We start from the raw sequence: 17,574 nt of genomic DNA, 5'->3' as shown, positions 1-17,574 counted from the left end.
CGGTTTTTTTTTTTTTTTTTTTTTGTCACTGTATTACTTCATATTTCATTTTTAGTTTTGTTACTTTATTTTCAATTTGTAAAATAAAGTTAGATTGCAACTGAACTAGAGGATCACAACTTCCAAGTTCCATTTATCAGGTGAAGTAATAACAGAAAAATGAAATGCAAAGAACTGACTTAAGCAGTTCAATCTGCAACAAGAAAACACATATATCTATAGATTACACATATTAAATTCAGTATAACAGACATTTCATTTTAATCAATGCAAAAATAATTTCCTTCTAGCTTTTGAATATGGTATATAGCACAAATAGCAATTAACGCAATCAAACATCATCACTTATTCATTTATTTTTATTCTGTAATATAACAATCCATTTAGCCACAAATGACAAAAACCGATTTGCTTCTCTATATAAAGGATCGATCTTACCAAAAAGAGAAAAACTTACTCATTGCTGGGCTAAAAGATCGCCAATCCTAGCGAGATTTTCTGTTCGGTTGACGGTAATATTTGTTGTGGAAAGGGAATCTGTCCACCAAGTTACGGTGCCACGTGATCATAGATGGTATATTATCAGACTTTAGACGGTCCAGATTAATGCAGCACGTACAATTTCTCGATGAGAGAGCTTGGGAACCATCAAGAGAAGGTCTTCGGCCCCACTGGTTTGGGCCAAACTATTTAATTGTCATTTTTTTTCAAATGTTTCTTTTTTTTTTAAGTGTTTCTAGCGTTTTCTTTTTTTTTTTTTCCGTTTCTCTTGCAAAATCAGTTTTGGTATTATTGAAATTTTTTTGACGTAATTTGTTATCATCTTAATAAGTATTCTTTGATGACATTTAATTAAAAGTGAAACCTTGAACGTGACATTTTCTCAAAAGTCCTTACAATTATGAGGTGATATTTTGTGGGAGTTGATTAATGGAAAAATGAAACCATTGTGGGTAGTTATAATATATAATATATAGTCACTTCATGCATGGCATTTTATTTAATTCTAATTAAATATAATCATGCTTACATTTATTGATTATTGATCGAATTATTTTAAGTTGTTACATGATAATGTGATACGGATGCACTGTGATATTGTTTGTGCTGTGCGAGATGCTTGGGACAAAGCAGAACCACTAGGTGGCCATGGATACAGCTGTTGCTGGGAATCAGCCACGTTCCTCCAACGGTGGGTATCGAAATGATAAAGGAAAAGAAAAAGACGTAAATAGCCTACAATTATGGACGCTATAACCCTGCTGTCGCACGCCTGATTGCTTAGACCGCATGTTATATATTAATATTCGTTGAGCCGAAACACTCATGCCCGCTTCACCTAATTTTTTAGGAAATCCGATAACTACTTCCACTTGTGCTAGAAGCGCTGTTCCTCTTTCTCTAGAGAGCTAGTTAGTACGAAATTTAGTTAATTAATAGGTTCTTCTCAGTTGTACTCTTTTACTTTGTGTACTTTGTAGATATTCTCAATTAAATTTAGAATGAAATCTTGCGTTAGGCATTGATTGTTAAGTTCCATGAATACCATTATGAAGATTGACTGAATGATTATGAAACATAGCTAGAATATTGTGAAAATGTTGAATGATTAAATTTATGATTGAAATGGGCCTCAGCTCAATATTTGATTATTTATATTGAAATGGACTTGCTAGGTGTATATCTTAATGGGCTTCATGAATGTTTTATAGTGTAATAGGGTCATTCTGGGCTTTAGATGCCTTAAGTCCATTTAGATCTTAGTTTTCAATTCCGCCCTCCGTAATGGATCATGACAGTAAAGTTTGAAATACATTACTTGAAAGACATAACATTATGATTTTTCTCTCTTCAACTTATATTTCACTTTTTTGTTTTACCACTTTCGGTATCTGATGACACTTTCTACAAAACCTCTCCTTTCTCTCTATCACTCCACACAAACTCAACCTTTCTCCGTCTCTTTCTTTCTCTCATTCCATATCTCTTATGGAATCTTATCAACAAACACTTTTTGGTTGTAGAGAAAATTGAAAGCAATTTAGGCTATATTAGTGTTCCTTTTTTGTTTTTTTTTTTTTTTGTTTTTACTTCTGCTACTATTGAGTTAGTAAGTTATGATCTAGTTGATTTGGACCCTATATAAGATAAGTAAGCTCTCCTTGAGTTTTCTTTCAAATTTCATGTACTGTACAACTCTCCAACATTCCCCCATTTTATATTAAGAACCCATGTAAAAATGTTCAAAGTAAGAAATTTGTGCGCAATGAAACACAAAGATTCCAATGAAAGGCTACAATTCACCATATAAATAAATCTTTTGTAAAATGAAAGGATAACTCCCTTGCATATTCAACTCTCTACTTGATAATTTTATGGTATGCAACATTATGGTTTTGAGTACTATTGATGAGCTAACTAACATTTGGAGTACCCAATGCTAGCCGAGGATTTCCTCTTCTTAGAGCAATCTAAGCAGGGGTATGCAAAACAACCGAACGAATCGAACCATTTTAGTTCTGATCCGCTTGCTCAAGGGGGATTCAGTTTTATCGAGCTAGTCAGTTTAAACCAAAGTTGTTCTTAATTCAGCTTTGTTTTTTTTTTTATAGAAATTAATCAATTATGCTTAAATTTGAACCGATATGCAAAAGCGATCAAAACTGATCGAATCAGATGGTTGATTAAGTCGGTTCAGTTCATATGTCAATTTTGGTTCGATTCAATTTTAAGTTTGAAAAGTTTAGGATTTACATTTTTCACCTTAGTTCGATTCTGTTTGGAACAATCTAACTGTTTGGTCACCTCTAACTCTAATGTTTTAGAAAAATATGCTTTCTGCATAACCTAAGGTATAGTTATACTTGGTTCATAGTCATATACTACTTTGACTCCAAAAAGAACTATCAATGTTCTTGAGCTCAACTTCATAAACTTGAACATTACGTCTCTATATTAAGCTTAGGAGTAAGCAAATTAAATTGAATAGAACCAAGGCCAAAAATATATATCAAATTGTTTTGATGATAAATCGAACCAAATTGAAATTGCCATCTGAATTAAAGTGACTTAAACCGACCGGTTGGTTCGGTTTATTTTGATCGCTTTTTTTTATATCATTTTAGTTTAAGCCTAACCAATAAAGTTCTATGAAATCAATTCAAACGGAATAACAAGTTTAGTTGAAAATCGAACAAATAGGTAAATTAAAACTGGTTAGTTTGGTTTTTGATTTGGTTCGGTTGGTAGTTTTACACACCCCTAATTAAGCTTGCACTAGGATGAGCAAATAAAGCACATTAATATCTTGGCATTAAGTAACTATCACTTTCATAATATCTTTTAGCAGAGTCTGCAAGAAGTAACTATCTGAATCATCAAATTCAAAATCATTAATAATTTATACTATTGCTCTCTTAAATGATAATCACTTCACCTTATTAAAACTTAATAAAGTTCTTCTTCCCTCTTTCTTTATTCCTCTTCCATTTAGTTGTACAAAAACTGCAGCATAACAGCATGCGCTAAGAAGGAACTTCTTTAGCCACATTGAGGACGAGTGGATTTTTCCATGGGAGGAAAGAATCGAAATGGAACGAGCTTGGTTGATTTTATTTTGTAAAGTGATTTTATTTTATTAAACCTGTTTATTAATCCTCAAAAATGGTGATCCTTTTGAAAACGGGATTGTAAAAAGATCTCTTACATTGGTAAGAATTTTTAATTTGGAGTCGCCACCCTCTTTAGGAAAAACTTTCAAATTATTCGATTCTTTAGAATCGACTAACTCAGTTTTAAACTAGAGATAGGATCTGAGAGTTAGGTGTGATATTGGGAAGGTGTTAGGCACCCATATCGCCTGGTTAAACCGGTCTCCTTGTTGTCCATTAATTCACAATGATTTAATAATACAATTAACTAAGATTGAGATGTTAAATGCTTTTTAATGCAATTTTGGGAAACATATCAATGAAGAATTTTGTTGTAAAGCATTAAACAATCATGCAAAGAAAAGAGAGAAAGAGAAAAAGATTACAATCCATCTCCTATTAATATAATCTACCCTCATCCCTTTAGAATTTCTCAACCAAACTAATTGTTATATTAAAGCAATAAAAATCCATTTAGGACCCTTTATATTAAGCCAACTACAATATAAAACCATAATAATAAAGAAAGGGCATCCATACGACACAAATCCAAGCATAAAGCATATTCACTAAATCACAACCCCATACATCGAATCACAAACATTCATTCATCCAACAAATGACTAAATGATGCATGTTTATGTTCAAGAGTTGATGAATAATGAGTTAGTGCAACAATAATCATAATATCACAAATTAAAGGGCATAAATTTAAAGGACAGAATATTAAAAGTGCTGAAAGTAAAGAACATTAATTTAAAAGACAATAACTAAAAATTAAAGCAAGATTAGAGTTCAAGGCCTTGATGTTCATCACGAATGATGAACAAATACACCCATCACTACTCAAAATCTTGTTCATGGACGTTTGTTAAACCCCTTTATGGACAAAAATGCATCCCAAACCAATTAAGGTTGGAGCTTTGCTACTGGATGTCCGAATCGGGACAATTTATTAATTATTTTCTGGCCCTCTGTAATAAAGTGCCTAGCACCATAAGTAAAGTGGCGTGTGCCACATGGGTGTGGCTTGTGCCACATGTTGTGGCACTAGGCCCTTCCCTAATCAGAAAGGTTCAGGATTGGAACAGAGTCAACAGGGGCAGATCTATGGTGAAGTGGCGCATACCACACGTAGTGGCTTATGCCACACGTAGTGGCTTGCACCACTACGACTATCAATACGCCACTTCATCATAGAAAGCATCCTTTGGTTGATCCCGAGTTTTCCTCATAACTAGACTAAAAAATGGTGATTTAATACCAAAAGAAATAGGAAAAAAGATGGAAAAATGGATTAAAAGCCTCAGAAACTACCTTTGTGAAGAGTGTCCAAGGTTTCTGTCAGAATGGATGAAAAAACCCAAAAGTTGAGTTCTTTGATCCAATAATCCGAGTTTGAGATTAGATCTACGTGTTTCTAGGATTTTCAATGAATCCTCAAGGTGAATCTAATTAGAATGGATGAATCACAACTTAAACTACAGAGAAACACAAGTTTAGCTTTGATTTTGAGTTGAGTTTTGAAAATACAAGAGTTTCCTTAAGGTTTCCAAAAATCCTCCTTTTACACAATTCCCTATGCCTTATTTATAGGCAAATGGGAATGTGTAGCCCTATTTTAGGGTTATGGCAAAAATGCCACTGATGGGCCTCAAAATAAGGCCAAGCCCATTTTTTATAAGATTAGACCAAATGACACGTAAAATGAGGCGGTGCACTCTATAGTGCGTTAGGCGGGCCCGACGCGCTTCTCAAGCCCGGTTTCATCGCAAAATGCCCGGTGACCCAAAAAAGTAAAAATGGTTAAACACGTGTATTACCTCGGCCACAGACCATTTGTCTGAAAACCAGGACAATCAGAAATCCTAATCCACACTTATGTGAAAAATAGTTTATCATTATGGTCAAAATTTGAGTGTCTATAGTTTGCTCCCACTTTGATGATATTTTGCTTTTTGAGTAAGATGTCGTAAAACTATAAAGTAGACGCGAAAGTAAGAAATACTTGGCTGACTTTTATTCTTTCAATGGTTTGGATGGACGAAGTGCGCCATTTTGGCGTCTTTGTTGATGTAGGTTGCCATTTTGGCGGTGTTAGGCAGACAAATTGCGTCATAGTGGTTAATGTCTTCTATGGCTAATTGCGTCAGTTGAAGATTTTGTTGAAATGCTCCATTGTGGGATGTTGACATGTAGGGCGATTGTTGGCGGCGTCTGCGACTGGCTGCACTAGTTGGCGGCTTTATTGAAAGGCTCCACTGTGTGAAGTTATCACTGAGGACATGGAGGTGGAGGAGATGCGCCATGGTGATTGTTGGCGGCTTTTGCGACTGATTGCACCATTTGGCGGCTTTGATATGAAATGCTCAATTATGGGAGGTTATCACTGAGGACATGGAGGGAGGAGGAGATGTGCCATGTTGATTGTTAGCCGCTTCTGCGGTTGACTGCGCCACATGGGACTACTTGGGTGCGTAATTGGGATGGGTTTGTGCGCCACATGGGACGACTTGTTTTTGAGATGCTCCATCCTGGGAGGTTGTCACTGAGGACATGGAATGTGGATGAGATATGCCATGATGATTGTCGAAGGCTTCAATGGATGTGTGCCTTCATTGAAGCGCTTTGGCTGCCCTAGGGGACTTACGGTGCCTTCTTTGAAGGGCTTATGGTTTGAAATACTCCACTTTGGGAGGTGCCTGCAAAAATAATTTTTTGCTAACAGGTAAAAAGGCCTTTGGCCGATGGTTAGAGTTAGAAAATTCCATGTTTGGGCCCGAAAAGGCATGCGTGTGTTGAGCGTGATTTTACATAAAAATGCATGAGTTTGCGTGAATTTGTGTGAATTTATATGTTTTTGTGTGAATTTATTGAAAATCGTACTGTGGCACGTAAAATGAGGAAACTTACTTGTAGCCAGCGGTGTATTGCCCCTGCATGGGCGGTGGGCCATCGATGGGTTATTGGCTAAGCATGAGAGCTGGTCGCAATAAGTGGGCTATTAGGCCAAACTAGGCCCAAAGGCCTAAGTTGGGCCCATAAGCCCACTTAACCTTATAAAAGGTGAAAATGACATTCTTTTGTCACTTTCAACCTAACTTACAAACTTCTCTTTCAAAAACTCTCTCTCGTCTTCCTCCTCAATCGAGACTTATAGCTGCCAAGAACGTCACAGATTGGCTTCCCGGGGATGCGGTTATTGATCCCTTGACTCGACCTGTGAGCCACATTATGAAATTACGGGAGTTTATCCCCGACGCAGGGACTTCTATTAGCCAGCAGCATGATTTACCCATCCACCTTTGCTGAGGCACATCTGAGGTAACCCAGAAGTCGTTTTCTTGCTTTTTATGCATTATAAATATTAAAAACATGCGAACATTAGGTTAGAAATCACAAATTAGATTGAAATTTACCATTTTGGACATTTTTGGGTTGTGGCAGGCCACTATGGCATGTGCCACTGAGTGTGGTGTGTGCCATTGCGGCTATGGCGTGCTCCATAATGTTTATCGACTCCACCAAAAATTAATTACTGAATTTAACTGCAGAAGTGATGAATTCAAGTTGAGCTCTAAAGACTAAAATCTTAAATTTCGCGTTATTTTGTATGAGAAAATGGGGTTGGTTTGTGGAAATTCAATCAAGGTAATCACAAGAAAAGTAACTAATAAACTTAAATTGTAATTCAATCTGATAAACATTCAATTCAAGGTGATTTGTAATCCAATGCATAAATGATCATAGATAAATTATGAATTAATTATTTTTTGAATACTTAACTAAAACTTACCAACAAGCATGATAAATTCCCAAACTTCCCTATTATCGTTAATTTGAGCCCAGCACCCTCATTAACTCTAATTATGAAATGAATCGGAATCTAATAAAAGCATTAAGAATATGAAGTAGTTAAACTTGCATAACAATTTAAAAAGCATAAATTGTTTAATTCAACCCTATTGTTTCTTTAGATTATTATCGAAAACTTGGAACATAATCAGCAAAACCTAATTGCTACTAACATTCAATCTTGCACAACAATTACGGATTATGAAGATGAAATAACACTTAATCATACTAAATAATTGACTAATAGGCCTTTTTAGCAAATCATTCAATAGACCTGACACCTTAAATGCAAGAAATAATATATATTCAAAGAGAATCTATTTAAAGTAAGAACATGTCTCACAAATATACAAATGGATGTTGAATCCCTTGAATTGAACTAAGAAATTATCCACTCATGCCCATGGCTTACAATCACTAAACAAAAGAATAAAGAAAGATACTCAAAATAGATGATGAACTAACCAAAAAACTTAATATTTTGCTGCTCCCAAAATAACTCCTTTTATAGCCTCAAAGACAACAGAAAATCCCCAATTGATTAGGGATTTTAAAAGCAATCAATTGAAAATCTTCTCATTCTGATTTCTCTCCCTTTTTTTCAGCCCTTTTGTTTTTGAATCTCTCTTTGATTCTTCTAAAAACTTGAAGCTCTTCTTCTCAGATTTCCAACGAGCTATCATTCGCTCAAAATGAATACTCACAGCTCAAGATATGGTAAAAACACCGAAATAGGTCTTCAACATACGTTACAGCAGAACGATCAAATTGTTTGTCATTTTTAACACTCAAAATGATGTAATTTCACTTAGTGGTCTGTATAAAAATTGTAGAGCTGGTTGTTAAGGTTCAAATGGGCCTTGGCTAAGTTTATTTGGACATGTAAAACTCCAAATATCAATTAAACACTAAAACCTGCTGTGCATGCTCATTCTAAACATTTCTCCTGAATTTAGAGCTACTTTTGATCAACATTGAGGCTAAACTAGATTTTGATCCTTTTAGAAATGTGTAGAGTTTTGTTTCATCTTTCTAATGAATCAAATAGATTCCAGTTTGGAGTCCTACAACTTTAGATTTTCTTGAAAAATCGAACAACGGTCAAGACAATAAAAATGCTGGAAATTTCTTAATTTAATGATATTATTCCAAAAGTAACTAAGATCATTTCTAATTGATAAAAATTGTCTAACCAACTAAGTTAAACTTAAAAATAATTCAGAAATACCAAAAATATTGAGAATAAAAGTAACAAATTATGCACATGTCATGCCACTTCTTTAGCTGTTTAGCTGGTCTGTTATGCTATGGCGTGCTCCACAACAGTGGTAGCGCACGCCACTTGAGTAATGCCTTGTGCCACTACTTAGTGACTTATGCCACAGTAGCTATGAAACACATATTTTCATCACTTTTCGTCACTTCTCATGAATATATGCCTTTGCACTTTTATTAGTATACTTATAGTGGTTTATTTTGCAGAAGAGCGCAAAGTATGGGAAAGCTGGTGAGTGGTTTGATCGGTTGGTTGTATGATTCCAGGATTGTGTCCGAGAGGTGGGCTTTGGTCGCTTTGTCAACACTCTAACATGGGTGCAAGGGCAGACCCTTCCTTTTAGTATTTTAGCTCTTATGGAGCAGTGGATAGACACTACTCACACTTTCCATCTACCATTTTGTAAGATGACGATTACGTTGGTGGACTTCACTACCATCACTGGACTTCTTTTCGAAGGGCGGTCGATTGTCTTTGATGACTAGTTGAGGACCTTGGATTGGCCAGGCTTGCGGGCGAGCCTCAGAGCAACTATCGGGATGGAGCCCACCATCTCCGATAAGAGAGTTCGCTATGAGAGCATCATCTCTCATTATGAGGAGATGCCTCAAGAGGCGCATTTAGGAGCTAGATGTTCATGTGGTAGCACGAGCCTTTATCTTTTATCTGCTGTCTACCACCTTTTTCACCAACCATGGTAATAATGTATATTCGGCGTTGCTAACACCTCTATAGGATTTGGATGTGACTAGGCAGTAAAACTAGGGAACTACTGCCCTATCGTACCTGTACTATAGTATGGACCTCTGTGTCTAAGGGGCGTACCTCAAGGTGCTATAAGCATGTCATTGAGGTATGAAATCACATTTTTCCCGATGATTTTTCCTTTTTTATGCTTTCTTCCTGCTCTTTCATTTGTTTACTGAGTTTTGTTTTTTTCTTGATATAGATTTAGGCTTATGAGTACCGGGTCCTCTCCATGCTAACCTTGTACAGCTTCGATGTTGACACTAATGAGAGGACTCTCCCTTGAGGTCGAGCCTGGAGATTCAGTGGGAGGTATGCTCACACTAGCTTAGAGATATCGGTATTCCGGCAGTTGCCGAACAACCTTGGGTAAGTTACTACCTCTCACTGCTTTTTTTCCTATATTCTTTGCCTTTTCTTTTCTTTTTCTTTCTTCTTTTTCTTATTCTTTTCTTTTCTTCTCTTTTTCTTTTCTTTTCTTCTCTTTTTCTTTCTTTTCTTTTTTTTTTTCTCTCTTCTTTTTTCTTCTTTTTTCCTTTTTCCTTTTTTTTTGATAAAATTTTTTATAATTTTATAGATAGTGAGGTACCCATGTGGGGAGGTGACTGAGTACCCCGACTTTGTCCAGGCAATCATTGTGTACTAGTAGAGGCGGCTTCTCCTTCCTGGTCTATTTTATGATATGTACTACCTCGGAGAGAGGGTGTACGAGTGGGAGCTTGGGCCAGATAGGAGGAGGGTGTCTCATAATGTGCCATATTATATGTTTTCCACCTGGTCTATCAAGCTGGAGAAAGATATTGCAGTTGCACGAAGAGGATCGCTTTTTACAGATCACCTAGTTGCTTTTGTACTTGGCGCCTACGCCATCTTTGTGTGGACTCAGCTTCTGGTCCATGTTCCTCCACCATCTGAGTTTGACCCTTTTAACGCGAAGGAGCTTGATAGGGATCAGGGCAATGCCCCAACTCATGTGAGTTCTGATCTCCTTTCATTTTGTTCTTGGTTTTGCCCCTGTGTCTCTTTCTTTTATTCACTAACTATGCTTTATTCATGCAGCAGCAGTAGCACAGCAAGCGAGTGAGGAGGGGCTCTAATTCTAAGGCTCCAAATACGGCTGTCGTTGTCGGTAAGCTAGGGCATGGCCCATGTGCTTGCTTCTCTTTTATTTTGGAGCACACGGGGCAGACAACATAGGGCAATGCTGGAGAGCTATCTGGTGAGCCCATATTAGATGTCTCCGCCTAGCTGCACTCATGTAAGTATTCGCTTTTCTTCTTCTGGCAATTGTTTTGCATTATTTTATTCCCTCTCTTATTGGCTGCCCTTGTCTTATACTGCAGGTGTTTATCGTCGATTACAATGAGGTATGTCAACTGTATGAAGCAGAGCACCTCAAGTTAGTGGTGGCAAGGCTCTCCGACGAGCACGTGTTTGTAAGTAAAAAAATAATAACATAAAGAAAAATATACAATGCATATGCCATGTATGCATGAAATGCAATTACTAATGTTTATGAATATATGCAGAGAGGCAGCATAGCGCCTTTAGTGGGTTGAGGTTGGGGACTTTAGCGCGGCGGGCATGCTGGTCACGGAGTTGTACTCAGGCCAGTTGTTGTTGAGGAGACTGAGGAGTCTGGCAGCGACGACTCAGAGGAGACGACTTCATAAATATATCTTTAGATGGATGCCCCAGTCTACTCTTTTCTTGTTTCTTCTTTTTCTAAATTCAGGGCCTAGTTTGGGGAATAGTCTTTTGTAAGAAATATATATTTTTATTTATATGAAGGTGAATGCCAATTTCTTGCTACAGTGGTAGCCAACTGTCAAGTTTGTCCTTTTATTTCTTGCTACAAAAGCCCATAACACCCATACACGCTTCAAAAGCTTTTTTCTCCTTTTCCAGACGAAGCTTTCACTCAAAAACTTCCCTAAACTCTCCATTTCTTCACCCTTCTTCATGGATCGGTCCTTGGCACCTGTATGTGAAGCATTGTTCCACAATTTTAGTGGTGAGGATTGGGATTTGCTTTCTCCTTTCGATCTCAATGGGTTGAGCTACTACCGGAACATTTGGGTTCAACCCAGATTGCTACAACGGTTGATTAACCATTTTGACCCTTCCGACAATTTATTTTGTCATAATGACTTTGAGATTTATCCATTGTTTGAAGAGTTTAGCATCATATCAGGGAGAATACACGTGACTGAAGAGGTTCTTACGGTGCCCGGTTGGATGTCTATCCTGCTTCGATGATCCTGCCTGTATTCGATTTCTTAACTTATGAGATTCTATCTTAAGACTTCGGAGTTGGTTGATTTATTGGTTGCTAAATTTATATTAGGACCTGGCACGTAGATGCTCATATCTTGCTTTCTAATGATATGTACTTAACAATTATTGAGAGTGCAATTATATAAATGCATACACTTATTATGAATGAAATGTCTTTTGCTTGAAAATGCTTGATATATTTCCTGCTATTCTATGTCACTAATGAAGATTCACATCATTTGCATATCAACAAGAACTTAACATAACAAGCTTTGAAGTTTGATAAGAACACAAAAGGTGAATTTATGAATTGGGCTTTGCCATAAATGTTTCAATTTATACATAAAATTTTTTCAGTCTATCCAAATTGACTAATTCTGTGAATTGATTGCCTTCTATGTCTGATAGCTTCACTACACCTTTTGAAAATATTTTCTTGATCAGAAATGGACCTTCCCAGTTTGGTTTGAACTTCTCTCTCGGGTTACGAATGTTTGGCCGCATCTATTTCAGGACCAAGTCCCCTACTCTGAGTAGTTTCGGGTTAACTCTTTTATTGGAGTGCTTAGCTATTCTCCTTTTATACAACTGATCCATAAATCAAGCATTAAGCCTCTTTCCATCTAGGAGTGCTAACTCTTGATAATGATTTTCTGCCATTGACATTCTGCAACCTTAGATTCCATCATTATGTGCAAGGACTACACTTCTATTTTTGTTGGTAGCACGACTTCCATTCCATAGACTAGAGAATAAAGAGTTACCCTATTTGCAGATTTGGCGGTGGTCCTGTAGCCCTATAAAGCATACTTTAGCTTGCTTGCCCAATCACAATGATTTTCTGTCATTTTTCTCAATATTTTCTTGATGTTCTTGTTTGCAGCTTCCACTGCCCCATTAGCTTGTGGTCGATATGGTGAAGACTTATGGTGTTCAATCCCATATTTTTTAACAGTGTCTTTACTTTTGCTTAGAATTGAACTCCATTATTTATCACCATATGATGGGAAATCCCATATCTGCAGATCAGATTCTTGTCAAAGAATTTGGCCATTTGCTTGGCTCCAATATTCTTAAAAGATTTTGCTTCTACCCGTCTCGAGAAATAGTCCATTGCCACCACTATGAATTCATGTCCATTAGAAGCAGGTGGTGAAATCTTGCCAATGACATCTATTCCCCAAGCTGCAAATGGCCATGGCAAAATAAAGGATGTAATTCTAAAGGTGGGGTGTGATTGAGGTCTCCATGAATCTGGCATTCAAAGCACTTTTTCATAAAAGAAATACAATCCTTTTCCATTATCAACCAAAAGAATCCTTGTCTCAGAATCTTCATAGCTATTGCTTTTTCATTCATATGGGTGCCGCTAACCCCTGCATGGATTTGTTCTATAATCTCTTTAGCTTCTATCCTTGATACACATCTCAACAATACCCCATCAGACATTCTCTTGTATAGCTGCCCGTCCAAGACTATAAATTGTCTTGCCAAATGTTGTAAAGCTCTTTTGTCATCTTTAATACCTGAATCAGGATAAATCCTTTAGTCACCCACTACAAGACATCGTGAAACCATAGCTGATCTTCTTCCTCTATATCCATAATTCTCTCTCCTTCGTAACACAGGATACTATCTGAAGACATCACAAACAACTTCTTAGGCATAACTGATATCTCTTCCCAAGCTGATGCTAAATTTGCCAAAGCATCCGGTACTTGGTTGTCTACTTTGCTTGCGTGCGTGAAGGTTACTTTTTTGAAGTTCTAAATAATGATGTGCAGGTAGTCAAAGTAAGGCTTCGACCTATATTCTTTGACTTCCCAATTTTCGTTAGAGTGTTCTATTACCAAGTTTGAGTACAAATAACTTATGTTCTTCAGCTTTAATGGCAATTAGAGCTTCTAACCCAAATAAACAGGCTTCATATTTGCCATGTTATTCATAACTGTAAACCGCAATTTCTTCAGCATCTGGATAACTTCTCCTTGTGGAGATTCTAACAAGACCCCTACTTTGGCTCCTTTATTATGAATTGAACCATCGAAATAGACTTTCCACCCATTCTTTTCTATCAAGTTCAAATGTTCATCAGGAAAATCAATTTCCCATTATTCATTATCTTCAACTGGATGTGCTGATTAAAAATCTACAACTGCTCATCCTTTGAAGGTTTTCTTTGTGGCATACTCAATATCAAATTTTGATAACAAGATTAACCATCTTGCCAGTTTTGCCACCAGTTTTGTTGTTCCATACAAATATTTAACCGGATCCATCCTTGAGACTGCTATAACCTTATAAGACTGAAAGTAGTGTCAAAGTTTTCTGGTTGCCCAAACCATTGCTAAATAGGTTCTTTCAATCAAGTTATATTTTTGTTCATTTGGAAGAAGCTTCTTGCTTAAGTAGTGTACTGCCTTCTCAACACCCGCTTCATCAGCTTGTGCTAACATGACTCCAATTCTAGCATCTTCCACTGTCAAGTACAAAATTAGTGGTTTACCTGGTTTTGGTGGGTATAAAATCGAGGGACTTGACAAATATTCCTTGATTTTATCAAAAGCTATTTGGCAGTGATTGTTCCACTTTACTAGTTGATCTTTTCTTAAGAGCTTAAAATTTGGATCACATACTATAACCGGATCCATCCTTGAGACTGCTATAACCTTATAAGACTGAAAGTAGTGTCAAAGTTTTTTGGTTGCCCAAACCATTGCTAAACAGGTTCTTTCAATCAAGTTATATTTTTGTTCAATTAATTAGTGTACTGCCTTTTTAACACCCGCTTCATCAGCTTGTGCTAACATGACTCCAATTCTAGCATCTTCCACTGTCAAGTACAGAATTAGTGGTTTCCCTGGTTTTGGTGGGTATAAAACTGAGGGACTTGACAAATATTCCTTGATTTTATCGAAAGCTATTTGGCAGTAATTGTTCCACTTTACTAGTTGATCTTTTTTTAACAGCTTAAAAATTGGATCACATATTATATACAACTTTGATATAAACCTACTGACATATTGAACCAGAAAGCTTCTCACTTGCTTTTCTGTCTTAGGCGGCTCCATATCTTGAATCACCTTAATCTTATCTGGATGAATCTCTATTCCTTTCGGTCCTACTATGAATCCTAGCACTTTTTTCGAAGTTACCATGAATACACACTTCTTTGGGTTTAGTCGTAGCTTGCATTTGATTGTTACTCTATCCATGAACCGCTCTAGGGCTGCTGGATGCTCCTCCAGCGTCTTAGTCATGATAATCATATCATCGATATAAACCTCTAACTCCTTATGGATCGTGTCATGAAATAGTGTAGTAGCCATCCTTTGATAAGTAGTCCCGGCATTCTTTAAGCCAAATGGCATCACCCGGTAGCAGAAAGTTTTGAACTCTGTCACGAAGGCTGTTTTGGCCTTGTCTAACAGTGTCATGAGAATCTGACTTCAAATCCATCCATAATGGACTAGCATCCCATCATTGATGCGCTGTCTATTAGGATGTCAATATGAGGGAGAGGAAAATCATCCTTTGGTGATGCTTTATTCAAATCTCTGTAATCCACACACATTCTGACTCATTTGTCCTTCTTGGAAACTGGACTATATTTGCCAATCACTCTGGATAGTGAACCACTTCTAGGAATCCTGCGTCTATTACTTGGTCAGTTCTTCTTTAATTTTCTCAGCCTATTCTGGTCTTAATCTTCTACTCTTTTGTTTCACTGGCTTGGCTTTAGGGTACAATGGAATCGTGTGATCGACTATAGACCTATCTATTCCAGGCATATCTTCATTGCTCCATGCGAAGGCCTCTTTTTTGTCCATGATTAGACTTTAAAATTTTATTTTTAATTCTAGCTTTAGGTTCAGCCCAATTGACAAAATATGTGGCTTAACTTTTGTGTGAATATTAAATTCAAGCATGCATGATGAGTTAATGTCAAATATGCACATGAGCTTATCTACTTGATGAATGGAACCATCAGGAAAGACATCAAACAAGTAAGCAAAATTGAAGTTCATTTCATTAAAGAGTATAGATAGTTCATTACACTCAGATTCATCATTAATATAGATCACAACATTAGAAGAGATTTTAACTTCTTCAAAGCTTTCTTCAATACAAGCTTGGATCGCCTAGAGCACTTGATCCATAGGGTCCTCTTCTTCTTTCTCGGAGCTTGTCTTCTTATTCCCTTCTTCTCTTTCTTGGGCAACTTGCTCTTCCTTCTTGTTCTCTTCCTCAGCCGCTTTTGGCACCTCAATCCCCTTTTTCTCAGGTTCTTTCTCTTCCTTCTTCTCAAGCTCAAGTTCTCGTCCTCTGGGCTCAACTGCTAGGACCTCGATAACATCAGCAAAAATCTCTAGGCCTAGGTATGGCTTCCCATTATATTCGAAGGGATCTATTAGTAGACATGGAGAGAAATGCTCACTTGTACGGACGAAATGTTCATCAATGTCTAACCAGCCGAATGTTTTCTTCGATGTGCTTCTGTACTTAAAACCCAAGCCTAGGAGCTTCCTTTTGGGTGTGAATTTTTGGTAATTCTATAATACCCTATTGGTGCTTTCCTAGTCATTTCTTCTCCTCAAACTTCATCTTCTTCATAATGTTGGAGACAACGAACCCCATATCGGTACTTAGGACTGTAATTTGGAAGCCAGTCCATGGGAGAATGACCAGCTTATTGATATTCAGTGTGGCTACACTTCTCTCACTAGTAGCAGGTATGGTGATGACAGCACCATTAAATGGAAACTTGATTTTTTAGTGTAGCATAGATGGTACACCTCCCAAAGAATGGTGCCATGGGCGCCCATGCAATAAGGGACATGTTGGGGGATATCTATCACGATGAATTCTGTCTCCTTTTCAATTGGCCCCACTTTCACCACAATCTTGAATATGCCATCCACCTATCTCTTTGAATCATCGTTGGCTCGAATGACAACATCAGAAGGTTCTACATTTGACACTTCCAACTTGAACTTTAATAGAAGTTTTAATGGACAAACTTTTAAAGCTGACCCATCATCAATCATGACATTTCCTGTTATCCTCCCTCTCACTTTTTCCTTTATGAACAAAGCTTTTATGTGATTCCTTCCTTTGGGAGGAAGCTCATCATCAGAAAGGTTATTGTAAAGGGGTTATGCTGAACCAGCCCTACAAAATCAATAGTTTAAATGGATGACGAGACTGGAATCTCGACCATAGCTTTAAGCAAAGCCTCTCGGTGTTTCTTGGAAGAGATGAGTAGGTCCCACATGCTCACATTTGCAAGGGTTCTTTTCAACTGTTTAATCAGTGTGTCATTTTCAACTTCTCTCTTTGGCATGACCGACGGGCTAGCTTTCTCATTTTCCTCCCTTGGCTTTATCATGTCTAGTTGGTATACTCGACCACTGCAGGTCATACGATTCACTATTTTAGCTTTTTCCTCCTCCTCACTACTCCAAACATCAAGAGTAACAGGATTCACTATCAACTCATCCTCGCTTCCTACACACACTTCTTCATTCTGATTGAACCATTCCTCACCGTTATTGTCCCATATGTTCAGGACCATTATAAAGATTTGCTCTAATAGCTATTCTCTCTTTATCCTCCTCCTCCTCTTCAAACTCAGCCATCACCTCTTCGATAGTCTTACCAGACTTAACCATGTAGAGATTTTTAGGAGGCGACATGTTGCAAAAGTTTGGTAATGGATTGGTTCTTGTACTTGGCCTTGATTTTTTTGAATCTGTTACCTTGCCATCA

This window comes from Jatropha curcas, chromosome 4 (genome assembly GCF_041381405.1).
Source record: "Jatropha curcas cultivar XTBG-Jc1 chromosome 4, XTBG_Jcur_1.0, whole genome shotgun sequence".
NCBI lineage: Eukaryota > Viridiplantae > Streptophyta > Magnoliopsida > Malpighiales > Euphorbiaceae > Jatropha > Jatropha curcas.
Note: the sequence above shows the minus strand (reverse complement) of the source record.